This window comes from Scyliorhinus torazame, chromosome 20, assembly GCF_047496885.1.
Source record: "Scyliorhinus torazame isolate Kashiwa2021f chromosome 20, sScyTor2.1, whole genome shotgun sequence".
NCBI classification, from domain to species: Eukaryota; Metazoa; Chordata; class Chondrichthyes; order Carcharhiniformes; family Scyliorhinidae; genus Scyliorhinus; species Scyliorhinus torazame.
This window is the reverse complement of record NC_092726.1, coordinates 88,429,727-88,454,519: the sequence shown is the minus strand read 5'-3', so window position 1 is coordinate 88,454,519 and position 24,793 is coordinate 88,429,727. Positions and strand designations below refer to the sequence as shown.

General features: G+C 56.4%; 1 long non-coding RNA gene across 1 annotated transcript in view; it reads left to right on the top strand.

Moving 5' to 3' along the window:
• Nucleotides 1–24,793, top strand: part of LOC140396762 (uncharacterized) — a 217,309-nt gene that overhangs the window by 102,373 nt on the left and 90,143 nt on the right. The window contains exon 3 of the long non-coding RNA XR_011936628.1: nt 2,721–2,874. This is a non-coding gene — a long non-coding RNA (uncharacterized lncRNA). The remainder of the gene's footprint in view (nt 1–2,720; nt 2,875–24,793) is intronic.

Below are 24,793 nucleotides of genomic sequence, written 5' to 3'. Positions count from 1 at the left end.
CACACATTTTACTGTCCCCGTCTTTCATTCCCTCACTGTATCCCACCCTCACTCCTCACTGTGTCCCTCGCTCACAACCCTCACTGTCTCCCACTCAAACGTCTCTGTTACCTACTCTCACAGCCCTCATTATCTTCCACTCTCACACCCCTCACTGACTCCCACTCTAAAACACCTCACTCTCTCTCACTCTCATGCACCTCACTGTCTCCCACTCTAAAAACCTTCACAGTCTTCCTCTCTAACATCCCTCACTGCCTCCCACTCTCACTCCCCTCACTGTCTCCCACTCTCACTCCCCTCACTGTCTCCCACTCTCACTCCCCTCACTCTCTCCCACTCTCACACCCCTCACTGTCTCCCAATCTCACTCACTCACTGTCTCTCACTCTCACTCCCCTCACTGTCTCCCACTCTCACTCCCCTCACTGTCTCCCACTCTCACTCCCCTCACTGTCTCCCACTCTCACTCCCCTCACTATTTCCCACTCTCAATCACCTCACGGTCTCACACTCTCACTCACTCACTGTCTCTCACTCTCACTCCCCTCACTGTCTCCCACTCTCACTCCCCTCACTGTCTCCCAGTCCCGCTCCCCTCACTGTCTCCCACTCTAACTCCCCTCACTGTCTCCCACTCTCTCACCCCTCACTGTCTCCCACGCTCACTCACCTCACTGTCTCCCAGTCTCACTCCCCTCACTGTCTCCCACTCTCACTCCCCTCACTGTCTCCCACTCTCACTCCCCTCACTGTCTCCAACTCTCACTCCCCTCACTGTCTCCCACTCTCACTCCCCTCACTGTCTCCCACTCTCACACCCCTCACAGTCACCCACTCTCACTCCCCTCACTGTCTCACACTCTCACTCCCCTCACTGTCTCCCACTCTCACACCCCTCACTGTCTCCCACTCTCACTCCCCTCACTGTCTCCCACTCTCACTCCCCTCATTGTCTACCACTCGCACACCCCTCACAGTCACCCACTCTCACTCCCCTCACTGTCTCCCACTCTCACTCCCCTCACTGTCTCCCACTCTCACACCCCTCACTGTCTCCCACTCTCACTCCCCTCACTGTCTCCCACTCTCACTCCCCTCATTGTCTACCACTCTCACACCCCTCACTGACTCCCACTCTAAAACACATCACTCTCTCCCACTCTCACGCACCTCACTGTCTCTCACTCTAACAACCCTCACAGTCTTCCTCTCTAACATCCCTCACTGTCTCCCACTCTCATTCGCCTCACTGTATCCCACACTCACACCCCTCACTCTCTCCCTCTCTCACGCCCCTCACTGTCTCTCAATCCCACTCTCCTCATTGTCTCCTTCTCTCATTCCCCTCACTGGCTCCCACTCTCACAACCCACACCCTCTCCCGCTCTCACTCCCCTCACTGCCTCCTACCTTAATACCCCTCACTCTCACCCACTCTCACACCCCTCACTATCTACCACGCTCACACACCTCATTCTGTTCCACTCCCATTCGCCTCTCGGTCTCCCACTCTCACTCCCCTCACTGTCTCCCACTCTCACACACCTCACTGTCTCCCATTCTCACACCCCTCACTGTCACACACTCTCACACCCCTCACTGCCTGCACTCGCACTCCCCTCACTGTCTCCCACTCTCACTCCCCTCACTGTCACCCAGCCTCACACCCCTCACTGTCTGAACTCTCACTCCCCTCACTGTCCCCCACTCTCACACCCCTCACTGCCTTCCACTCTAACTCCCCTCACTGTCTCCCACTCTAACTCCCCTCATTGTCTGCCACTCTCACTCCCATCACTGTCTCCCACTATCATACACCTCACTCTCAACTCTCACTCCCCTCACTGCCTTCCACTCTAACTCCCCTCACCGTCTCCCACTCTTACTCACCTCACCCTCAACTCTCACTTTCCTCACTGCCTTCCACTCTCAGCCCCCTCACTGCCTCCAACTCTCACAACCCACACTCTCTCAAAACCTAACTCCCAATCTCACACGCATTAGTAAGGAGATTGTGTAAACGGCTGAGATACAGACAGAGATCGGGATTGAGAGATTTCAGTGAGCAGGCTGGAAAAGCAGAATGCTCAACTCGGTTATGGTTGTCGGTGAATGTTGAAATATTTGTATTTTTATCATACAAGTGTATTAATTGTATTCAAGCATCCCGACCCTTGTGCCTGTCTCCCTGATTGTACTAAACTATACGTTTTGTAAAGTACGCCCTTGTATTACGAAAAGCTTTATTTTAACTCTCCGAGGTCTCTCCCCTGCGGTTACACTGAGCGACGCTGTCTTGCAACATCTGTTGTTTATGACGCTTTCCCATTCCCTGGACACAAGTCAATCTCTCCCTGTCAGGCGGAATGAGTAACATTCGCAAACTATTGTGCTTTTCAAAGTCAGTTTTGCTGATATTTGCTGACTTAATAGTTTAAAAGAAAAGCACAGAACAAAATACGAATCTTTGTCCTCACAGACAGACCGGATAACATTTGCAGCCCGTTGTGCTTTTCAGATGTTAGTTTTGCAGATTCTTTGCTGAACTAATAGTTTTAAAGGAACCCCGAAACTGTCGGAGTAATGATTTTTTCGCTGTTTCTATGCTTTAAACGCATTTTAGAAGTGCTAATTGTATTTAAAATGTAACAACTTTTTAAAAGTTTTCTATACCATTTAAATATTGCTAGATATTTAAATATATTTTTCTGCTCAAGATCTGAATGCCAGTTTAAGGGGCGTGTCTGTAACTCCCTTTGTCAATCGGGGCGGATCCTCACCTGGTTCACACTGAAACTCCAAGCTGCCTGTTTCCCAGGACAACACTGCTGCAGGGTGAAGGAGATGGATCAGCTGCAGCCTGCCGGACAGGTAAACCTGGGTGTTTGATTTGGCGCAGGCAGCGGGTTAGAGAACTGAACTAAATCAGTCCGTAAACTGTTGGTGTGTTTGAACTTTTGAAATGAGCTCTGGCGGCTGAGAGTCAGCGCACAGATTGGGATTGAGAGAAGTCAGTGGGATTGAGAGAATTCAGTGGGATTGAGAGAATTCAGTGTCCAGACTCGAAAGGCAGGATGGTCAACTCGATTGTTGTTGCAGGTGAATGTTTCAATAGTTGCTGATTTTCTCTCTATGAATGTAATAACTGTCTTTGAGGCTCGCTGCCGTTGAGCCTGTTTCTAGAATTATGCTGTATTTTACATTTTGTCAAGGCGGCTCTTGTATTGTGAAAAGCTGTCTGTCTCCTGCGGGGACACTGAGTGACGCTCACTTCCAACAGCTGCTGTTTATGACGCTTTCCAATTCCCTGGAGAGCAGCCAATCGCTGGCCTCTCAGACAGACCGGAAAATACACCTGCTCCATTGTGTTTTTTCCGAATTCTGTCTTGATCATCCTTTGCTGAATTAGGAGTTTTAAAAATACTTTGATCCTGCAGGAGGGAAGTAAACCAGGTTTGAAAACCAATTCTTGAATCTCCAAAACACTATTAGTGAAGTGTCCAACATCCTGCTGGAGAAAAGAGATGAAATAAAATTGTTCCAAACAGGCACCACAGTGAGCCAGTTTCAAATGTATAAAGAGAAATCGCTCGGGTTTCCAGAACAACTTGGTTGTCACTCAATTGTTGTTGCTGCCCGAAGGCGGGATGCAACGCGCTGCCTTCTCCAATCACTCACACTGCAGAATGGTTTCAACCCAAGCAAGATTTATTCTGCTGCTTTCCTGATGTTCCATTATTGTGTGTGTGTGTTTTGTGGACGTTTGTGTGTGCTAATGGAGTCGTGTGTGTGTTAATGGATGTGTCTGTCCGTTAATGGATGCGTGTGTCACTGGATGTGTATGTGTCACTGGAGGTGTGTGTGTTAATGGGTGTGTGTGCGTGTCACTGGATGTCTGTGTGTGTTTCTGTGTGTGTGTTAATGGATGTGTGTGTCACTGGATGTTTGTGCGTGTCACTGGATGTGTGTGTGTTAATGGATGTGTGTGCGTGTCACTGGATGCCTGTGAGTGTGTACATGTGTGTGTCTTAATGGATGTATGTGCGTGTTAATGGATGTATGTGTGCTAATGGATGTGAGTGTCACTGGATCAGTGTGTGTGTTAATGGATGTGTGTGTCACTGGAAGAGTGTGTGTGTTAATGGAAGTGTGTGTTGTCTCCTCCACTCACTACTTCACTCTCTCTCACTCTCACTCCCCTCACTGTCTCCCACTGTCACACCCCTCACTGTCTCACACTTTCACTCCCCTCACTGTCTCCTACTCTCACTCCCCTCACTGTCTCCCACTCTCACTCCCCTCACTGTCACCCACTCTCACTCCCCTCACTGTCTCCCATTCTAACGCCCCTCACTGTGCCCCACTCTCACACCACTCACTGTCTCAAACTCTCACTCCCCTCACTGTCTCCCACTCTCACTGTGCCCCACTCTCACTCCTCTAACTATCTCCCACTCTCACACCCCTCACTGTCTCCCACTCTCACACCCCTCACTGTCTCCTACTCTCACTCCCCTCACTGTCTCCCACTCGCACTCCCCTCACTGTCTCCCACTCTCACTCCCCTCACTGTCACACACTCTCACTCCCCTCACTGTCTCCTACTCTCACTCGCCACACTGTGCCCCACTCTCACACCACTCACTGTCTCCCACTCTCACTCCCCTCACTGACTCCCACTCTCACTCCCCTCACTGTCTCCAACTCTCACTCCCCTCACTGTCTCCCACTCTCACTCCCCTCACTGTGCCCCACTCTCACACTACTCACTGTCTCCCACTCTCACTCCCCTCACTGTCTCCCACTCTCACTCGCCTCACTTTCTCAAACTCTCAGAAACCTCACTATCTCCCACTCTAACACCCCTCACGGTCCCCAACTCTCATTCACCTCACTGTATCCCACTCTCACAACCCACACCCTCTCCCACTCTCACTCCACTCACTGTCACCTACCTTAATACCCCTCACTGTCACACAATCTCCCACACCTCACTGTCTCCCAGTCTCACTCCCTCACTATTTCCCACTCTTACACCCCTCACTGTCTCACACTCTCACCCACACACTGTCTCCCACTCTCGCACACCTCATTGTCTCCCACTCACTCTCCCCTCACTGTCTCCCACTCTCACTCCCCTCACTGCCTCCCACTCTCACTCCCCTCACTCTCTCCCACTCTCACTCCCCTCACTGTCTCACACTCTCACTCACTCACTGTCTCTCACTCTCACTCCCCTCACAGTCTCCCACTCTCACTCCCCTCACTGTCTCCCACTCTCACTCCCCTCACTGTCTCCCACTCTCACTCCCCTCACTCTCTCCCACTCTCACTCCCCTCACTGTCTCACACTCTCACTCACTCACTGTCTCTCACTCTCACGCCCCTCACTGTCTCCCACTCTCACTCCCCTCACTGTCTCCCTCTCCCACTTCCCTCACTGTCTCCCATTCTCACTCCCCACACTGTCTCCCACTCTCACTCCCCTCACTCTCTCCCACTCCCGCTCCCCTCACTGTCGCCCTCTCTCACTCCCCTCACTGTCACCCACTCCTACTACCCTCACTGTCTCCCACTCTCACTCCCCTCATTGTCTCCCACTCTCACTCCCCTCACTGTCCCCCACTCTCACTCCACTCACTGTCTCCCACTCTCACTCCCCTCACTGTCTCCCACTCTCACTCCGCTCACTGTCACCCACTCTCACACCCCGCACTGTCTTCCACTCTCACTCCCCTCACTGTCTCCCACTCTCACTCCCCTCACTGCCTCCAACTCTCACTCCCCTCACTGTCTCCCACTCTCACCCACCTCACTGTCTCCCACTATCTCTCCCCTCACTGTCTCCAACTCTCACTCCCCTCACTGTCTCCCACTCTCACTCCCCTCACTGTCTCACACTATCACTCCCCTCACTGTCTCCTACTCTCACTCCCCTCACTGCCTCCCACTCTCACTCCCCTCACTGTGCCCCACTCTCACACCACTCACTGTCTCCCACTCTCACTCCACTCACTGTCTCCCCCTCTCACTCCCCTCACTGTCTCCCACTCTCTCACCCCTCACTGTCTCCTCTTTCATTCCCGTTACTGTCTCCCACTCTCACTCACCTCAAAATCTCCCACTCTAACTCCCCTCACTGTCTTCCACACTCTCTCCCCTCACTGTCTCCCACTCTCACTCCCCTCACTGTCTCCCACTCTCACTCCCCTCACTATCTCCCACTCTCACCCCCCTCACTGTTTCCCAACTCTCACTCACCTCACTGTCTCACACTCTCACACCCCTCACTGTCTCCCATTCTCACTCACCTCACTGTCTCCCAGTCTCACTCCCCTCACTGTCTCCCACTCTCACTCCCCTCACTGTCTCCCACTCTCACTCCCCTCACTGTATACCACCCTCACTCCCCTCACTGTCTTCCACTCTCACTCCCCTAACTGTCCCCCACTCTCACTCCCCTCACTGTCTCCCACTCTCACTCCCTTCACTGTCTCCCACTCTCACTCCCCTCACTGTCTCCCACTCTCACTCCCCTCACTGTCTCCCACTCTCACTCCCCTCACTGTCTCCCACTCTCACTCCCCTCACTGACACCCACTCTCACTCCCCTCACTGTCTCCCACTCTCACTCCCCTCACTGTCTCCCACTCTCACTGCCCTCACTGTCTCCCACTCTCACTCCTCTCACTGTCTCCCACTCTCAGTCCCCTCACTGTCTCCCACTCTCAGTCCCCTCACTGACTCCCACTCACACTCCACTCACTTTCACCCACTCTCACCCCTCACTGTCTCCCACTCTCACTCCCCTCACTGTCTCCCACACTCACCCCCCTCACTGTCTCCCACTATCACTCCCCTCACTGTCTCCCTCTCTCACTCCCCTCACTGTCTCCCACTCTCACTCCCCTCACTGTCTCCCACTCTCTCACCCCTCACTGTCTCCTCTTTCATTCCCGTTACTGTCTCCCACTCTCACTCACCTCAAAATCTCCCACTCTAACTCCCCTCACTGTCTTCCACACTCTCTCCCCTCACTGTCTCCCACTCTCACTCCCCTCACTGTCTACCACTCTCACTCCCCTCACTATCTCCCACTCTCACCCCCTCACTGTCTCCCAACTCTCACTCCCCTCACTGTCTCCCACTCTCACTCCCCTCACTGTCTCCCACTCTCACTCCCCTTACTGTCTCCCACTCTCAATCCGCTCACTGTCTCCCACTCTCACACCCCTCACTGTCTCCCACTCACACTCCCTTCACTGTCTCTCACTCTCACTCCCCTCACTGTCTCCCACTCTCACACCCCTCACTGTCTCCCACTCTCACTCCCCTCACTGTCTCCCACTCTCACTCCCCTCACTGTCTCCCACTCTCACTCCCCCAACTGTCTCCCACTCTCACTCCCCTCACTGTCTCCCACTCTCACTCCCTTCACTGTCTCCCACTCTCACTCCCCTCACTGTCTCCCACTCTCACTTCCCTCACTGTCTCTCACTCTCACTACCCTCACTGTCTCCCACTCTCACCCCCTCACTGTCTCCCACTCTCACTCCCGTCACTGTCTCCCACTCTCACTCCCCTCACTGTCTCCCACTCTCACTCCCCTCATTGTCCCTCACTGTCACTCACCTCACTGTCTCCCACTCTCACTCCCCTCACTGTCTCCCACTCTCACTACCCTCACTGTCTCCCACTCTCCCTCCCCTCACTGTCTCCCACTCTCACTCCCCTCACTGTCTCCCACTCTCACTCCCCTCACTGTCTCCCACACTCACTCCCCGAACTGTCTCCCACTCTCACTCCCCTCTGTCTCCCACTCTCACTCCCCTCACTGTCTCCCACTCACACTCCCCTCACTGTGTCCCACTCTCATCCCCTCACTGTCTGTCACTCTCACTCCCCTCACTGTCTCCCACTCTCACTCCCCTCACTGTCTCCCACTCTCACTCCCCTCACTGTCTCCAACTCTCACTCCCCTAACTGTCTCCCACTCTCACTCCCCTCACTGTCTCCCACTCTCACTCCCTTCACTGTCTCCCACTCTCACTCCCCTCACTGTCTCCCACTCTCACTCCCCTCACTCTCTCCCACTCTCACTCCCCTCACTGTCTCTCACTCTCACTACCCTCACTGTCTCCCACTCTCACCCCCTCACTGTCTCCCACTCTCACTCCCGTCACTGTCTCCCACTCTCACTCCCCTCACTGTCTCCCACTCTCACTCCCCTCACTGTCTCCCACTGTCACTCACCTCACTGTCTCCCACTCTCACTACCCTCACTGTCTCCCACTCTCACTACCCTCACTGTCTCCCACTCTCACTCCCCTCACTGTCTCCCACTCTCACTCCCCTCACTGTCTCCCACTCTCACTCCCCTCACTGTCTCCCACACTCACTCCCCTGACTGTCTCCCACTCTCACTCCCCTCTGTCTCCCACTCTCACTCCCCTCACTGTCTCCCACTCACACTCCCCTCACTGTCTCCCACTCTCATCCCCTCACTGTCTCTCACTCTCACTCCCCTCACTGTCTCCCACTCTCACTCCGCTCACTGTCTCCCACTCTCACTCCCCTCACTGTCTCCCACTCTCACTCCCCTCACTGTCTCCCACTCTCACTCCCCTCACTGTCTCCCACTCTCACTCCCCTCACTGTCTCCCACTCTCACTCCCCTCACTGTCTCCCACTTTCACTCCCCTCACTGTCTCCCACTCTCACACCCCTCGCTATCTCCCACTCTCACTCTCCTCATTGTCTCTTACTCTCACACCCCTCACTGTCTCCCACTCTCACTCCCATTACAGTCTCCTCTTTCATTCCCTTTACTGTCTCCCACTCTCACTCCCCTCAAAATCTCCCACTCTCACTCCCCTCACTGTCTCCCACACTCACTCCCCTCACTGTCTCCCACTCTCACTCCCCTCACTGTCTCCCACTCTGACTCCCCTCACTGTCTCCCACTCTCACTCCCCTCACTGTCTCCCACTCTCACTCCCTTCACTGTCTCCCACTCTCACTCCCCTCATGTCTCCCACTCTCACTCCCCTCACTGTCTCCCACTCTGTCTCCCCTCACTGACACCCACTCTTACTCCCCTCACTGTCTCCCACTCTCACTCCCCTCACGGTCTCCCACTCTCACTGCCCTCACTGTCTCCCACTCTCACTCCTCTCACTGTCTCCCACTCTCAGTCCCCTCACTGTCTCCCACTCTCACTCCCCTCACTGACTCCCACTCTCACTCCACTCACATTCACCCACTTTCACCCCTCACTGTCTCCCACTCTCACTCCCCTCACTGTCTCCCACACTCACCCCCCTCACTGTCTCCCACTATCACTCCCCTCACTCTCCCTCTCTCACTCCCCTCACTGTCTCCCACTCTCAATCCCCTCACTGTCTCCCACTCTCTCACCCCTCACTGTCTCCTATTTCATTCCCGTTACTGTCTCCCACTCTCACTCACCTCAAAATCTCCCACTCTAACTCCCCTCACTGTCTTCCACACTCTCTCCCCTCACTGTCTCCCACTCTCACTCCCCTCACTGTCTCCCACTCTCACTCCCCTCACTGTCTCCCACTCTCACTCCCTTCACTGTCTCCCACTCTCACTCCCCTCACTGTCTCCCACTCTCACTCCCCTCACTGTCTCTCACTCTCACTACTCTCACTGTCTCCCACTCTCACCCCCTCACTGTCTCCCACTCTCACTCCCGTCACTGTCTCCCACTCTCACTCCCCTCACTGTCTCCCACTCTCACTCCCCTCATTGTCCCTCACTGTCACTCACCTCACTGTCTCCCACTCTCACTCCCCTCACTGTCTCCCACTCTCACTACCCTCACTGTCTCCCACTCTCACTCCCCTCACTGACTCCCACTCTCACTCCACTCACATTCACCCACTTTCACCCCTCACTGTCTCCCACTCTCACTCCCCTCACTGTCTCCCACACTCACCCCCCTCACTGTCTCCCACTATCACTCCCCTCACTCTCCCTCTCTCACTCCCCTCAATGTCTCCCTCTCTCACTCCCCTCACTGTCTCCCACTCTCTCACCCCTCACTGTCTCCTCTTTCATTCCCGTTACTGTCTCCCACTCTCACTCACCTCAAAATCTCCCACTCTAACTCCCCTCACTGTCTTCCACACTCTCTCCCCTCACTGTCTCCCACTCTCACTCCCCTCACTGTCTCCCACTCTCACTCCCCTCACTTTCTCCCACTCTCACCCACCTCACTGTCTCCCAACTCTCACTCACCTCACTGTCTCACACTCTCACACCCCTCACTGTCTCCCATTCTCACTCACCTCACTGTCTCCCAGTCTCACTCCCCTCACTGTCTCCCACTCTCACTCCCCTCACTGTCTCCCACTCTCACTCCCCTCACTGTCTACCACCCTCACTCCCCTCACTGTCTTCCACTCTCACTCCCCTAACTGTCCCCCACTCTCACTCCCCTCACTGTCTCCCACTCTCACTCCCTTCACTGTCTCCCACTCTCACTCCCCTCACTGTCTCCCACTCTCACTCCCCTCACTGTCTCCCACTCTCACTCCCCTCACTGTCTCCCACTCTCACTCCCCTCACTGACACCCACTCTCACTCCCCTCACTGTCTCCCACTCTCACTCCCCTCACTGTCTCCCACTCTCACTGCCCTCACTGTCTCCCACTCTCACTCCTCTCACTGTCTCCCACTCTCAGTCCCCTCACTGTCTCCCACTCTCAGTCCCCTCACTGACTCCCACTCACACTCCACTCACTTTCACCCACTCTCACCCCTCACTGTCTCCCACTCTCACTCCCCTCACTGTCTCCCACACTCACCCCCCTCACTGTCTCCCACTATCACTCCCCTCACTGTCTCCCTCTCTCACTCCCCTCACTGTCTCCCACTCTCACTCCCCTCACTGTCTCCCACTCTCTCACCCCTTACTGTCTCCTCTTTCATTCCCGTTACTGTCTCCCACTCTCACTCACCTCAAAATCTCCCACTCTAACTCCCCTCACTGTCTTCCACACTCTCTCCCCTCACTGTCTCCCACTCTCACTCCCCTCACTGTCTACCACTCTCACTCCCCTCACTATCTCCCACTCTGACCCCCTCACTGTCTCCCAACTCTCACTCCCCTCACTGTCTCCCACTCTCACTCCCCTCACTGTCTCCCACTCTCACTCCCCTTACTGTCTCCCACTCTCAATCCGCTCACTGTCTCCCACTCTCACACCCCTCACTGTCTCCCACTCACACTCCCTTCACTGTCTCTCACTCTCACTCCCCTCACTGTCTCCCACTCTCACACCCCTCACTGTCTCCCACTCTCACTCCCCTCACTGTCTCCCACTCTCACTCCCCTCACTGTCTCCCACTCTCACTCCCCCAACTGTCTCCCACTCTCACTCCCCTCACTGTCTCCCACTCTCACTCCCTTCACTGTCTCCCACTCTCACTCCCCTCACTGTCTCCCACTCTCACTCCCCTCACTGTCTCTCACTCTCACTACCCTCACTGTCTCCCACTCTCACCCCCTCACTGTCTCCCACTCTCACTCCCGTCACTGTCTCCCACTCTCACTCCCCTCACTGTCTCCCACTCTCACTCCCCTCATTGTCCCTCACTGTCACTCACCTCACTGTCTCCCACTCTCACTCCCCTCACTGTCTCCCACTCTCACTACCCTCACTGTCTCCCACTCTCCCTCCCCTCACTGTCTCCCACTCTCACTCCCCTCACTGTCTCCCACTCTCACTCCCCTCACTGTCTCCCACACTCACTCCCCGAACTGTCTCCCACTCTCACTCCCCTCTGTCTCCCACTCTCACTCCCCTCACTGTCTCCCACTCACACTCCCCTCACTGTGTCCCACTCTCATCCCCTCACTGTCTGTCACTCTCACTCCCCTCACTGTCTCCCACTCTCACTCCCCTCACTGTCTCCCACTCTCACTCCCCTCACTGTCTCCAACTCTCACTCCCCTAACTGTCTCCCACTCTCACTCCCCTCACTGTCTCCCACTCTCACTCCCTTCACTGTCTCCCACTCTCACTCCCCTCACTGTCTCCCACTCTCACTCCCCTCACTCTCTCCCACTCTCACTCCCCTCACTGTCTCTCACTCTCACTACCCTCACTGTCTCCCACTCTCACCCCCTCACTGTCTCCCACTCTCACTCCCGTCACTGTCTCCCACTCTCACTCCCCTCACTGTCTCCCACTCTCACTCCCCTCACTGTCTCCCACTGTCACTCACCTCACTGTCTCCCACTCTCACTACCCTCACTGTCTCCCACTCTCACTACCCTCACTGTCTCCCACTCTCACTCCCCTCACTGTCTCCCACTCTCACTCCCCTCACTGTCTCCCACTCTCACTCCCCTCACTGTCTCCCACACTCACTCCCCTCACTGTCTCCCACTCTCACTCCCCTCTGTCTCCCACTCTCACTCCCCTCACTGTCTCCCACTCACACTCCCCTCACTGTCTCCCACTCTCATCCCCTCACTGTCTCTCACTCTCACTCGCCTCACTGTCTCCCACTCTCACTCCGCTCACTGTCTCCCACTCTCACTCCCCTCACTGTCTCCCACTCTCACTCCCCTCACTGTCTCCCACTCTCACTCCCCTCACTGTCTCCCACTCTCACTCCCCTCACTGTCTCCCACTCTCACTCCCCTCACTGTCTCCCACTTTCACTCCCCTCACTGTCTCCCACTCTCACACCCCTCGCTATCTCCCACTCTCACTCTCCTCATTGTCTCTTACTCTCACACCCCTCACTGTCTCCCACTCTCACTCCCAGTACAGTCTCCTCTTTCATTCCCTTTACTGTCTCCCACTCTCACTCCCCTCAAAATCTCCCACTCTCACTCCCCTCACTGTCTCCCACACTCACTCCCCTCACTGTCTCCCACTCTCACTCCCCTCACTGTCTCCCACTCTGACTCCCCTCACTGTCTCCCACTCTCACTCCCCTCACTGTCTCCCACTCTCACTCCCTTCACTGTCTCCCACTCTCACTCCCCTCATGTCTCCCACTCTCACTCCCCTCACTGTCTCCCACTCTGTCTCCCCTCACTGACACCCACTCTTACTCCCCTCACTGTCTCCCACTCTCACTCCCCTCACTGTCTCCCACTCTCACTGCCCACACTGTCTCCCACTCTCACTCCTCTCACTGTCTCCCACTCTCAGTCCCCTCTCTGTCTCCCACTCTCACTCCCCTCACTGACTCCCACTCTCACTCCACTCACATTCACCCACTTTCACCCCTCACTGTCTCCCACTCTCACTCCCCTCACTGTCTCCCACACTCACCCCCCTCACTGTCTCCCACTATCACTCCCCTCACTCTCCCTCTCTCACTCCCCTCACTGTCTCCCACTCTCAATCCCCTCACTGTCTCCCACTCTCTCACCCCTCACTGTCTCCTATTTCATTCCCGTTACTGTCTCCCACTCTCACTCACCTCAAAATCTCCCACTCTAACTCCCCTCACTGTCTTCCACACTCTCTCCCCTCACTGTCTCCCACTCTCACTCCCCTCACTGTCTCCCACTCTCACTCCCCTCACTGTCTCCCACTCTCACTCCCTTCACTGTCTCCCACTCTCACTCCCCTCACTGTCTCCCACTCTCACTCCCCTCACTGTCTCTCACTCTCACTACCCTCACTGTCTCCCACTCTCACCCCCTCACTGTCTCCCACTCTCACTCCCGTCACTGTCTCCCACTCTCACTCCCCTCACTGTCTCCCACTCTCACTCCCCTCATTGTCCCTCACTGTCACTCACCTCACTGTCTCCCACTCTCACTCCCCTCACTGTCTCCCACTCTCACTACCCTCACTGTCTCCCACTCTCACTCCCCTCACTGACTCCCACTCTCACTCCACTCACATTCACCCACTTTCACCCCTCACTGTCTCCCACTCTCACTCCCCTCACTGTCTCCCACACTCACGCCCCTCACTGTCTCCCACTATCACTCCCCTCACTCTCCCTCTCTCACTCCCCTCACTGTCTCCCACTCTCACTCCCCTCACTGTCTCCCACTCTCTCACCCCTCACTGTCTCCTCTTTCATTCCCGTTACTGTCTCCCACTCTCACTCACCTCAAAATCTCCCACTCTAACTCCCCTCACTGTCTTCCACACTCTCTCCCCTCACTGTCTCCCACTCTCACTCCCCTCACTGTCTCCCACTCTCACTCCCTTCACTGTCTCCCACTCTCACTCCCCTCACTGTCTCCCACTCTCACTCCCCTCATTGTCCCTCACTCTCACTACCCTCACTGTCTCCCACTCTCACCCCCTCACTGTCTCCCACTCTCACTCCCGTCACTGTCTCCCACTCTCACTCCCCTCACTGTCTCCCACTCTCACTCCCCTCATTGTCCCTCACTGTCACTCACCTCACTGTCTCCCACTCTCACTCCCCTCACTGTCTCCCACTCTCACTACCCTCACTGTCTCCCACTCTCCCTCCCCTCACTGCCTCCCACTCTCACTCCCGTCACTGTCTCCCACTCTCACTCCCCTCACTGTCTCCCACTCTCACTCCCCTCATTGTCCCTCACTGTCACTCACCTCACTGTCTCCCACTCTCACTCCCCTCACTGTCTCCCACTCTCACTACCCTCACTGTCTCCCACTCTCCCTCCCCTCACTGCCTCCCACTCTCACTCCCCTCACTGTCTCCCACTCTCACTCCCCTCACTGACACCCACTCTTACTCCCCTCACTGTCTCCCACTCTCACTCCCCTCACTGTCTCCCACTCTCACTGCCCACACTGTCTCCCACTCTCACTCCTCTCACTGTCTCCCACTCTCAGTCCCCTCTCTGTCTCCCACTCTCACTCCCCTCACTGACTCCCACTCTCACTCCACTCACATTCACCCACTTTCACCCCTCACTGTCTCCCACTCTCACTCCCCTCACTGTCTCCCACACTCACCCCCCTCACTGTCTCCCACTATCACTCCCCTCACTCTCCCTCTCTCACTCCCCTCACTGTCTCCCACTCTCAATCCCCTCACTGTCTCCCACTCTCTCACCCCTCACTGTCTCCTATTTCATTCCCGTTACTGTCTCCCACTCTCACTCACCTCAAAATCTCCCACTCTAACTCCCCTCACTGTCTTCCACACTCTCTCCCCTCACTGTCTCCCACTCTCACTCCCCTCACTGTCTCCCACTCTCACTCCCCTCACTGTCTCCCACTCTCACTCCCTTCACTGTCTCCCACTCTCACTCCCCTCACTGTCTCCCACTCTCACTCCCCTCACTGTCTCTCACTCTCACTACCCTCACTGTCTCCCACTCTCACCCCCTCACTGTCTCCCACTCTCACTCCCGTCACTGTCTCCCACTCTCACTCCCCTCACTGTCTCCCACTCTCACTCCCCTCATTGTCCCTCACTGTCACTCACCTCACTGTCTCCCACTCTCACTCCCCTCACTGTCTCCCACTCTCACTACCCTCACTGTCTCCCACTCTCACTCCCCTCACTGACTCCCACTCTCACTCCACTCACATTCACCCACTTTCACCCCTCACTGTCTCCCACTCTCACTCCCCTCACTGTCTCCCACACTCACCCCCCTCACTGTCTCCCACTATCACTCCCCTCACTCTCCCTCTCTCACTCCCCTCACTGTCTCCCACTCTCACTCCCCTCACTGTCTCCCACTCTCTCACCCCTCACTGTCTCCTCTTTCATTCCCGTTACTGTCTCCCACTCTCACTCACCTCAAAATCTCCCACTCTAACTCCCCTCACTGTCTTCCACACTCTCTCCCCTCACTGTCTCCCACTCTCACTCCCCTCACTGTCTCCCACTCTCACTCCCTTCACTGTCTCCCACTCTCACTCCCCTCACTGTCTCCCACTCTCACTCCCCTCATTGTCCCTCACTCTCACTACCCTCACTGTCTCCCACTCTCACCCCCTCACTGTCTCCCACTCTCACTCCCGTCACTGTCTCCCACTCTCACTCCCCTCACTGTCTCCCACTCTCACTCCCCTCATTGTCCCTCACTGTCACTCACCTCACTGTCTCCCACTCTCACTCCCCTCACTGTCTCCCACTCTCACTACCCTCACTGTCTCCCACTCTCCCTCCCCTCACTGCCTCCCACTCTCACTCCCCTCACTGTCTCCCACTCTCACTCCCCTCACTGTCTCCCACACTCACTCCCCTCACTGTCTCCCACTCTCACTCCCCTCTGTCTCCCACTCTCACTCCCCTCATTGTCTCCCACTCACACTCCCCTCACTGTCTCCCACTCTCATCCCCTCACTGTCTCTCACTCTCACTCCCCTCACTGTCTCCCACTCTCACTCCCCTCACTGTCTCCCACTCTCACTCCCCTCACTGTCTCCCACTCTCACTCCCCTTACTGTCTCCCACTCTCACTCCCCTCACTGTCTCCCACTCTCACTCCCTTCACTGTCTCCCACTCTCACCCACTCACTGTCTCCCACTCTCAGTCCCGTCACTGTCTCCCACTCTCACTCCCCTCACTGTCTCCCACTCTCACTCCCCTCACTGTCTCCCACTGTCACTCACCTCACTGTCTCCCACTCTCACTCCCCTCACTGTCTCCCGCTCTCACTACTCTCACTGTCTCCCACTCTCACTCCCCTCACTGTCTCCCACTCTCACTCCCCTCACTGTCTCCCACTCTCACTCCCCTCACTGTCTCCCACAATCACTCCCCTCACTGTCTCCCACTCTCACTCCCCTCTGTCTCCCACTCTCACTCCCCTCACTGTCTCCCACTCACACTCCCCTCACTGTCTCCCACTCTCATCCCCTCACTGTCTCTCACTCTCACTCCCCTCACTGTCTCCCACTCTTACTCCCCTCACTGTCTGCCACCCTCACTCCCCTCACTGTCTCCCACTCTCACTCCCATTACAGTCTCCTCTTTCAATCCCTTTACTGTCTCCCACTCTCACTCCCCTCAAAACCTCCCACTCTCACACCCCACACTGTCTCCCACTCTCACTCCCATTACAGTCTCCTCTTTCATTCCCTTTACTGTCTCCCACTCTCACTCCCCTCAAAATCTCCCACTCTCACTCCCCTCACTGTCTCCCACACTCACTCCCCTCACTGTCTCCCACTCTCACTCCCCTCACTGTATCCCACTCTGTCTCCCCTCACTGTCTCCCACTCTCACCCCTCACTGTCTCCCACTCTCACTCCCCTCACTGTCTCCCACTCTCACTCCCTTCACTGTCTCCCACTCTCACTCCCCTCACTGTCTCCCACTCTCACTCCCCTCACTGTCTCCCACTCTCACTCCCCTCACTGTCTCCCACTCTGTCTCCCCTCACTGACACCCACTCTTACTCCCCTCACTGTCTCCCACTCTCACTCCCCTCACTGTCTCCCACTCTCACTGCCCTCACTGTCTCCCACTCTCACTCCTCTCACTGTCTCCCACTCTCAGTCCCCTCACTGTCTCCCACTCTCACTCCCCTCACTGACTCCCAGTCTCACTCCACTCACTTTCACCCACTCTCACCCCTCACTGTCTCCCACTCTCACTCCCCTCACTGTCTCCCACACTCACCCCCCTCACTGTCTCCCACTATCACTCCCCTCACTCTCCCACTCTCACTCCCCTCACTGTCTCCCACTCTCACTCCCCTAACTGTCTCCCACTCTCACTGCCCTCACTGTCTCCCACTCTCACTCCCTTCACTGTCTCCCACTCTCACTCCCCTCACTGTCTCCCACTCTCACTCCCCTCACTGTCTCCCACTCACACTCCCCTCACTGTCTCCCACTCTCATCCCCTCACTGTCTCTCACTCTCACTCCCCTCACTGTCTCCCACTCTCACTCCCCTCACTGTCTCCCACTCTCACTCCCCTCACTGTCTCCCACTCTCACTCCGCTCACTGTCTCCCACTCTGACTCCCCTCACTGTCTCCCACTCTCACTCCCCTCACTGTCTCCCACTCTCACTCCCCTCACTGTCTCCCACTTTCACTCCCCTCACTGTCTCCCACTCTCACACCCCTCACTGTCTCCCACTCTCACTCTCCTCATTGTCTCTTACTCTCACACCCCTCACTGTCTCCCACTCTCACTCCCATTACAGTCTCCTCTTTCATTCCCTTTACTGTCTCCCACTCTCACTCCCCTCAAAATCTCCCACTCTCACTCCCCTCACTGTCTCCCACTCTCACTCCCCTCACTGTCTCCCACTCTCACTCCCCTCACTGTCTCCCACTCTGACTCCCCTCACTGTCTCCCACTCTCACTCCCCTCACTGTCTCCCACTCTCACTCCCCTCACTGTCTCCCACTCTCACTCCCCTCACTGTCTCCCACTTTCACTCCCCTCACTGTCTCCCACTCTCACACCCCTCGCTATCTCCCACTCTCACTCTCCTCATTGTCTCTTACTCTCACACCCCTCACTGTCTCCCACTCTCATTCCCATTACAGTCTCCTCTTTCATTCCCTTTACTGTCTCCCACTCTCACTCCCCTCAAAATCTCCCACTCTCACTCCCCTCACTGTCTCCCACACTCACTCCCCTCACTGTCTCCCACTCTCACTCCCCTCACTGTCTCCCACTCTGACTCCCCTCACTGTCTCCCACTCTCACTCCCCTCACTGTCTCCCACTCTCACTCCCTTCACTGTCTCCCACTCTCACTCCCCTCACTGTCTCCCACTCTCACTCCCCTCACTGTCTCCCACTCTCACTCCCCTCACTGTCTCCCACTCTGTCTCCCCTCACTGACACCCACTCTTACTCCCCTCACTGTCTCCCACTCTCACTCCCCTCACTGTCTCCCACTCTCACTGCCCTCACTGTCTCCCACTCTCACTCCTCTCACTGTCTCCCACTCTCAGTCCCCTCACTGTCTCCCACTCTCACTCTCCTCACTGACTCCGACTCTCACTCCACTCACATTCACCCACTTTCACCCCTCACTGTCTCCCACTCTCACTCCCCTCACTGTCTCCCACACTCACCCCCCTCACTGTCTCCCACTATCACTCCCCTCACTCTCCCTCTCTCACTCCCCTCACTGTCTCCCACTCTCACTCCCCTCACTGTCTCCCACTCTCTCACCCCTCACTGTCTCCTCTTTCATTCCCGTTACTGTCTCCCACTCTCACTCACCTCAAAATCTCCCACTCTAACTCCCCTCACTGTCTTCCACACTCTCTCCCCTCACTGTCTCCCACTCTCACTCCCCTCACTGTCTCCCTCTCTCACTCCCCTCACTGTCTCCCACTCTCACTCCCTTCACTGTCTCCCACTCTCACTCCCCTCACTGTCTCCCACTCTCACTCCCCTCACTGTCTCTCACTCTCACTACCCTCACTGTCTCCCACTCTCACCCCCTCACTGTCTCCCACTCTCACTCCCGTCACTGTCTCCCACTCTCACTCCCCTCACTGTCTCCCACTCTCACTCCCCTCATTGTCCCTCACTGTCACTCACCTCACTGTCTCCCACTCTCACTCCCCTCACTGTCTCCCACTCTCACTACCCTCACTGTCTCCCACTCTCCCTCCCCTCACTGCCTCCCACTCTCACTCCCCTCACTGTCTCCCACTCTCACTCCCCTCACTGTCTCCCACACTCACTCCCCTCAATGTCTCCCACTCTCACTCCCCTCTGTCTCCCACTCTCACTCCCCTCACTGTCTCCCACTCACACTCCCCTCACTGTCTCCCACTCTCATCCCCTCACTGTCTCTCACTCTCACTCCCCTCACTGTCTCTCACTCTCACTCCCCTCACTGTCTCCCACTCTCACTCCCCTCACTGTCTCCCACTCTCACTCCCCTCACTGTCTCCCACTCTCACTCCCCTAACTGTCTCCCACTCTCACTCCCCTCACTGTCTCCCACTCTCACTCCCTTCACTGTCTCCCACTCTCACTCCCCTCACTGTCTCCCACTCTCACTCCCCTCACTCTCTCCCACTCTCACTCCCCTCACTGTCTCTCACTCTCACTACCCTCACTGTCTCCCACTCTCACCCCCTCACTGTCTCCCACTCTCACTCCCGTCACTGTCTCCCACTCTCACTCCCCTCAGTGTCTCCCACTCTCACTCCCCTCACTGTCTCCCACTGTCACTCACCTCACTGTCTCCCACTCTCACTCCCCTCACTGTCTCCGACTCTCACAACTCTCACTGTCTCCCACTCTCACTCCCCTCACTGTCTCCCACTCTCACTCCCCTCACTGTCTCCCACTCTCACTCCCCTCACTGTCTCCCACACTCACTCCCCTCACTGTCTCCCACTCTCACTCCCCTCTGTCTCCCACTCTCACTCCCCTCACTGTCTCCCACTCACACTCCCCTCACTGTCTCCCACTCTCATCCCCTCACTGTCTCTCACTCTCACTCCCCTCACTGTCTCCCACTCTCACTCCCCTCACTGTCTGCCACCCTCACTCCCCTCACTGTCTCCCACTCTCACTCCCCTCTGTCTCCCACTCTGACTCCCCTCACTGTCTCCCACTCTCACTCCCCTCACTGTCTCCCACTCTCACTCCCCTCACTGTCTCCCACTCTCACTCCCCTCACTGTCTCCCACTTTCACTCCCCTCACTGTCTCCCACTCTCACACCCCTCGCTATCTCCCACTCTCACTCTCCTCATTGTCTCTTACTCTCACACCCCTCACTGTCTCCCACTCTCACTCCCATTACAGTCTCCTCTTTCATTCCCTTTACTGTCTCCCACTCTCACTCCCCTCAAAATCTCCCACTCTCACTCCCCTCACTGTCTCCCACACTCACTCCCCTCACTGTCTCCCACTCTCACTCCCCTCACTGTCTCCCACTCTGTCTCCCCTCACTGTCTCCCACTCTCACCCCCTCACTCTCTCCCACTCTCACTCACCTCACTGTCTCCCACTCTCACTCCCTTCACTGTCTCCCACTCTCACTCCCCTCACTGTCTCCCACTCTCACTCCCCTCACTGTCTCCCACTCTCACTCCCCTCACTGTCTCCCACTCTATTTCCCCTCACTGACACCCACTCTTACTCCCCTCACTGTCTCCCACTCTCACTCCCCTCACTGTCTCCCACTCTCACTGCCCTCACTGTCTCCCACTCTCACTCCTCTCACTGTCTCCCACTCTCAGTCCCCTCACTGTCTCCCACTCTCACTCCCCTCACTGACTCCCACTCTCACTCCACTCACTTTCACCCACTCTCACCCCTCACTGTCTCCCACTCTCACTCCCCTCACTGTCTCCCACACTCAACCCCCTCACTGTCTCCCACTATCACTCCCCTCACTCTCCCTCTCTCACTCCCCTCACTGTCTCCCACTCTCACTCGCCTCACTGTCTCCCACTCTCTCACCCCTCACTGTCTCCTCTTTCATTCCCGTTACTGTCTCCCACTCTCACTCACCTCAAAATCTCCCACTCTAACTCCCCTCACTGTCTTCCACACTCTCTCCCCTCACTGTCTCCCTCTCTCACTCCCCTCACTGTCTCCCACTCTCACTCCCCTCAATGTCTCCCACTCTCACCCCCCTCACTGTCTCCCAACTCTCACTCCCCTCACTGTCTCCCACTCTCACTCCCCTCACTGTCTCCCACTCTCACTCCCCTTACTGTCTCCCACTCTCACTCCGCTCACGGTCTCCCACTCTAACACCCCTCACTGTCTCCCACTCACACTCCCTTCACTGTCTCCCACTCTCACTCACCTCACTGTCTCCCACTCTCACACCCCTCACTGTCTCCCTCTCTCTCACCCATCACTGTCTCCCACACTCACTCACCTCACTGGCTCACACTCTCACACCCCTCACTGTCTCCCATTCTCACTCACCTCACTGTCTCCCACTCTCACACTCCTCACGGTCCCCCACTCTCATTCACCTCACTGTATCCCACTCTCACAATCCACAACCTCTCCCACTCTCACTCCCCTCACTGTCTCCTACTCTCACTCCCCTCACTGTCTCACACTCTCACATCCCTCACTGTCTCCCACTCTCACACCCTCACTGTCTCCCACTCTCACTCCCCTCACTGTCTCCCACTCTCACTCCCCTCACTGTCTCCCAATCTCACATCCCTCACTGTCTCCCACTCTCACTCCCCTCCCTGTCTCCCACTCTCACATCCCTCACTGTCTCCCACTCTCATTCCCCTCACTGTCTCACACTCTCACTTCCCTCACTGTCTCCCACTCTCACTCCCCTCACTGTCTCCCACTCTCACTCCCCTCACTGTCTCCCACTCTCACCACCCTCACTGTCTCCGACTCTCACTCCCCTCACTGATTCCCACTCTCACTCTCCTCACTCTCTCCCACTCTCACTCCCCTCACTGTCTCCCACTCTCACTCCCCTCACTGTCTCCCACTCTCACTTCCCTCACTGTCTCCCACTCTCACTCCCCTCACTGTCTCCCACTCTCACTCCCCTCACTGTCTCCCACTCTCACTCCCCTCACTGTCTCCCACTCTCACTTCCCTCACTGTCTCACACTCTCACTCCTCTCTGTCTCCCACTCTCACTCACCTCACTGTCTCCCAATCTCATCCCATCACTGCCTCTCACTCTCACTCCCCTCACTATCTCCCACTCTCACTCCCCTCACTGTCTCCCACTCTCCCTCCCCACACTGTCTCTCACTCTCACTCCCCTCAATGTCTCCCACTCTCACTCCCCTCACTGTCTCCCACTCTGTCTCCCCTCACTGTCTCCCACTCTCACCCCCTCACTCTCTCCCACTCTCACTCACCTCACTGTCTCCCACTCTCACTCCCTTCACTGTCTCCCACTCTCACTCACCTCACTGTCTCCCACTCTCACTCCCCTCACTCTCTCCCACTCTCACTCCCCTCACTGTCTCTCACTCTCACTACCCTCACTGTCTCCCACTCTCACCCCCTCACTGTCTCCCACTCTCACTCCCGTCACTGTCTCCCACTCTCACTCCCCTCACTGTCTCCCACTCTCACTCCCCTCACTGTCTCCCACTGTCACTCACCTCACTGTCTCCCACTCTCACTCCCCTCACTGTCTCCGACTCTCACTGTCTCCCACTCTCACTCCCCTCACTGTCTCCCACTCTCACTCCCCTCACTGTCTCCCACTCTCACTCCCCTCACTGTCTCCCACACTCACTCCCCTCACTGTCTCCCACTCTCACTCCCCTCTGTCTCCCACTCTCACTCCCCTCACTGTCTCCCACTCACACTCCCCTCACTGTCTCCCACTCTCATCCCCTCACTGTCTCTCACTCTCACTCCCCTCACTGTCTCCCACTCTCACTCCCCTCACTGTCTGCCACCCTCACTCCCCTCACTGTCTCCCACTCTCACTCCCCACACTGTCTCCCACTCTGACTCCCCTCACAGTCTCCCACTCTCACTCCCCTCACTGTCTCCCACTCTCACTCCCCTCACTGTCTCCCACTCTCACTCCCCTTACTGTCTCCCACTTTCACTCCCCTCACTGTCTCCCACTCTCACACCCCTCGCTATCTCCCACTCTCACTCTCCTCATTGTCTCTTACTCTCACACCCCTCACTGTCTCCCACTCTCACTCCCATTACAGTCTCCTCTTTCATTCCCTTTACTGTCTCCCACTCTCACTCCCCTCAAAATCTCCCACTCTCACTCCCCTCACTGTCTCCCACACTCACTCCCCTCACTGTCTCCCACTCTCACTCCCCTCACTGTCTCCCACTCTGTCTCCCCTCACTGTCTCCCACTCTCACCCCCTCACTCTCTCCCACTCTCACTCACCTCACTGTCTCCCACTCTCACTCCCTTCACTGTCTCCCACTCTCACTCCCCTCACTGTCTCCCACTCTCACTCCCCTCACTGTCTCCCACTCTCACTCCCCTCACTGTCTCCCACTCTGTCTCCCCTCACTGACACCCACTCTTACTCCCCTCACTGTCTCCCACTCTCACTCCCCTCACTGTCTCCCACTCTCACTGCCCTCACTGTCTCCCACTCTCACTCCTCTCACTGTCTCCCACTCTCAGTCCCCTCACTGTCTGCCACGCTCACTCCCCTCACTGACTCCCACTCTCACTCCACTCACTTTCACCCACTCTCACCCCTCACTGTCTCCCACTCTCACTCCCCTCACTGTCTCCCACACTCAACCCCCTCACTGTCTCCCACTATCACTCCCCTCACTCTCCCTCACTCACTCCCCTCACTGTCTCCCACTCTCACTCGCCTCACTGTCTCCCACTCTCTCACCCCTCACTGTCTCCTCTTTCATTCCCGTTACTGTCTCCCACTCTCACTCACCTCAAAATCTCCCACTCTAACTCCCCTCACTGTCTTCCACACTCTCTCCCCTCACTGTCTCCCACTCTCACTCCCCTCACTGTCTCCCACTCTCACTCCCCTCAATGTCTCCCACTCTCACCCCCCTCACTGTCTCCCAACTCTCACTCCCCTCACTGTCTCCCACTCTCACTCCCCTCACTGTCTCCCACTCTCACTCCCCTTATGTCTCCCACTCTCACTCCGCTCACGGTCTCCCACTCTAACACCCCTCACTGTCTCCCACTCACACTCCCTTCACTGTCTCCCACTCTCACTCCGCTCACTGTCTCCCACTCTCACACCCCTCACTGTCTCCCTCTCTCTCACCCATCACTGTCTCCCACACTCACTCACCTCACTGGCTCACACTCTCACACCCCTCACTGTCTCCCATTCTCACTCACCTCACTGTCTCCCACTCTCACACTCCTCACGGTCCCCCACTCTCATTCACCTCACTGTATCCCACTCTCACAATCCAC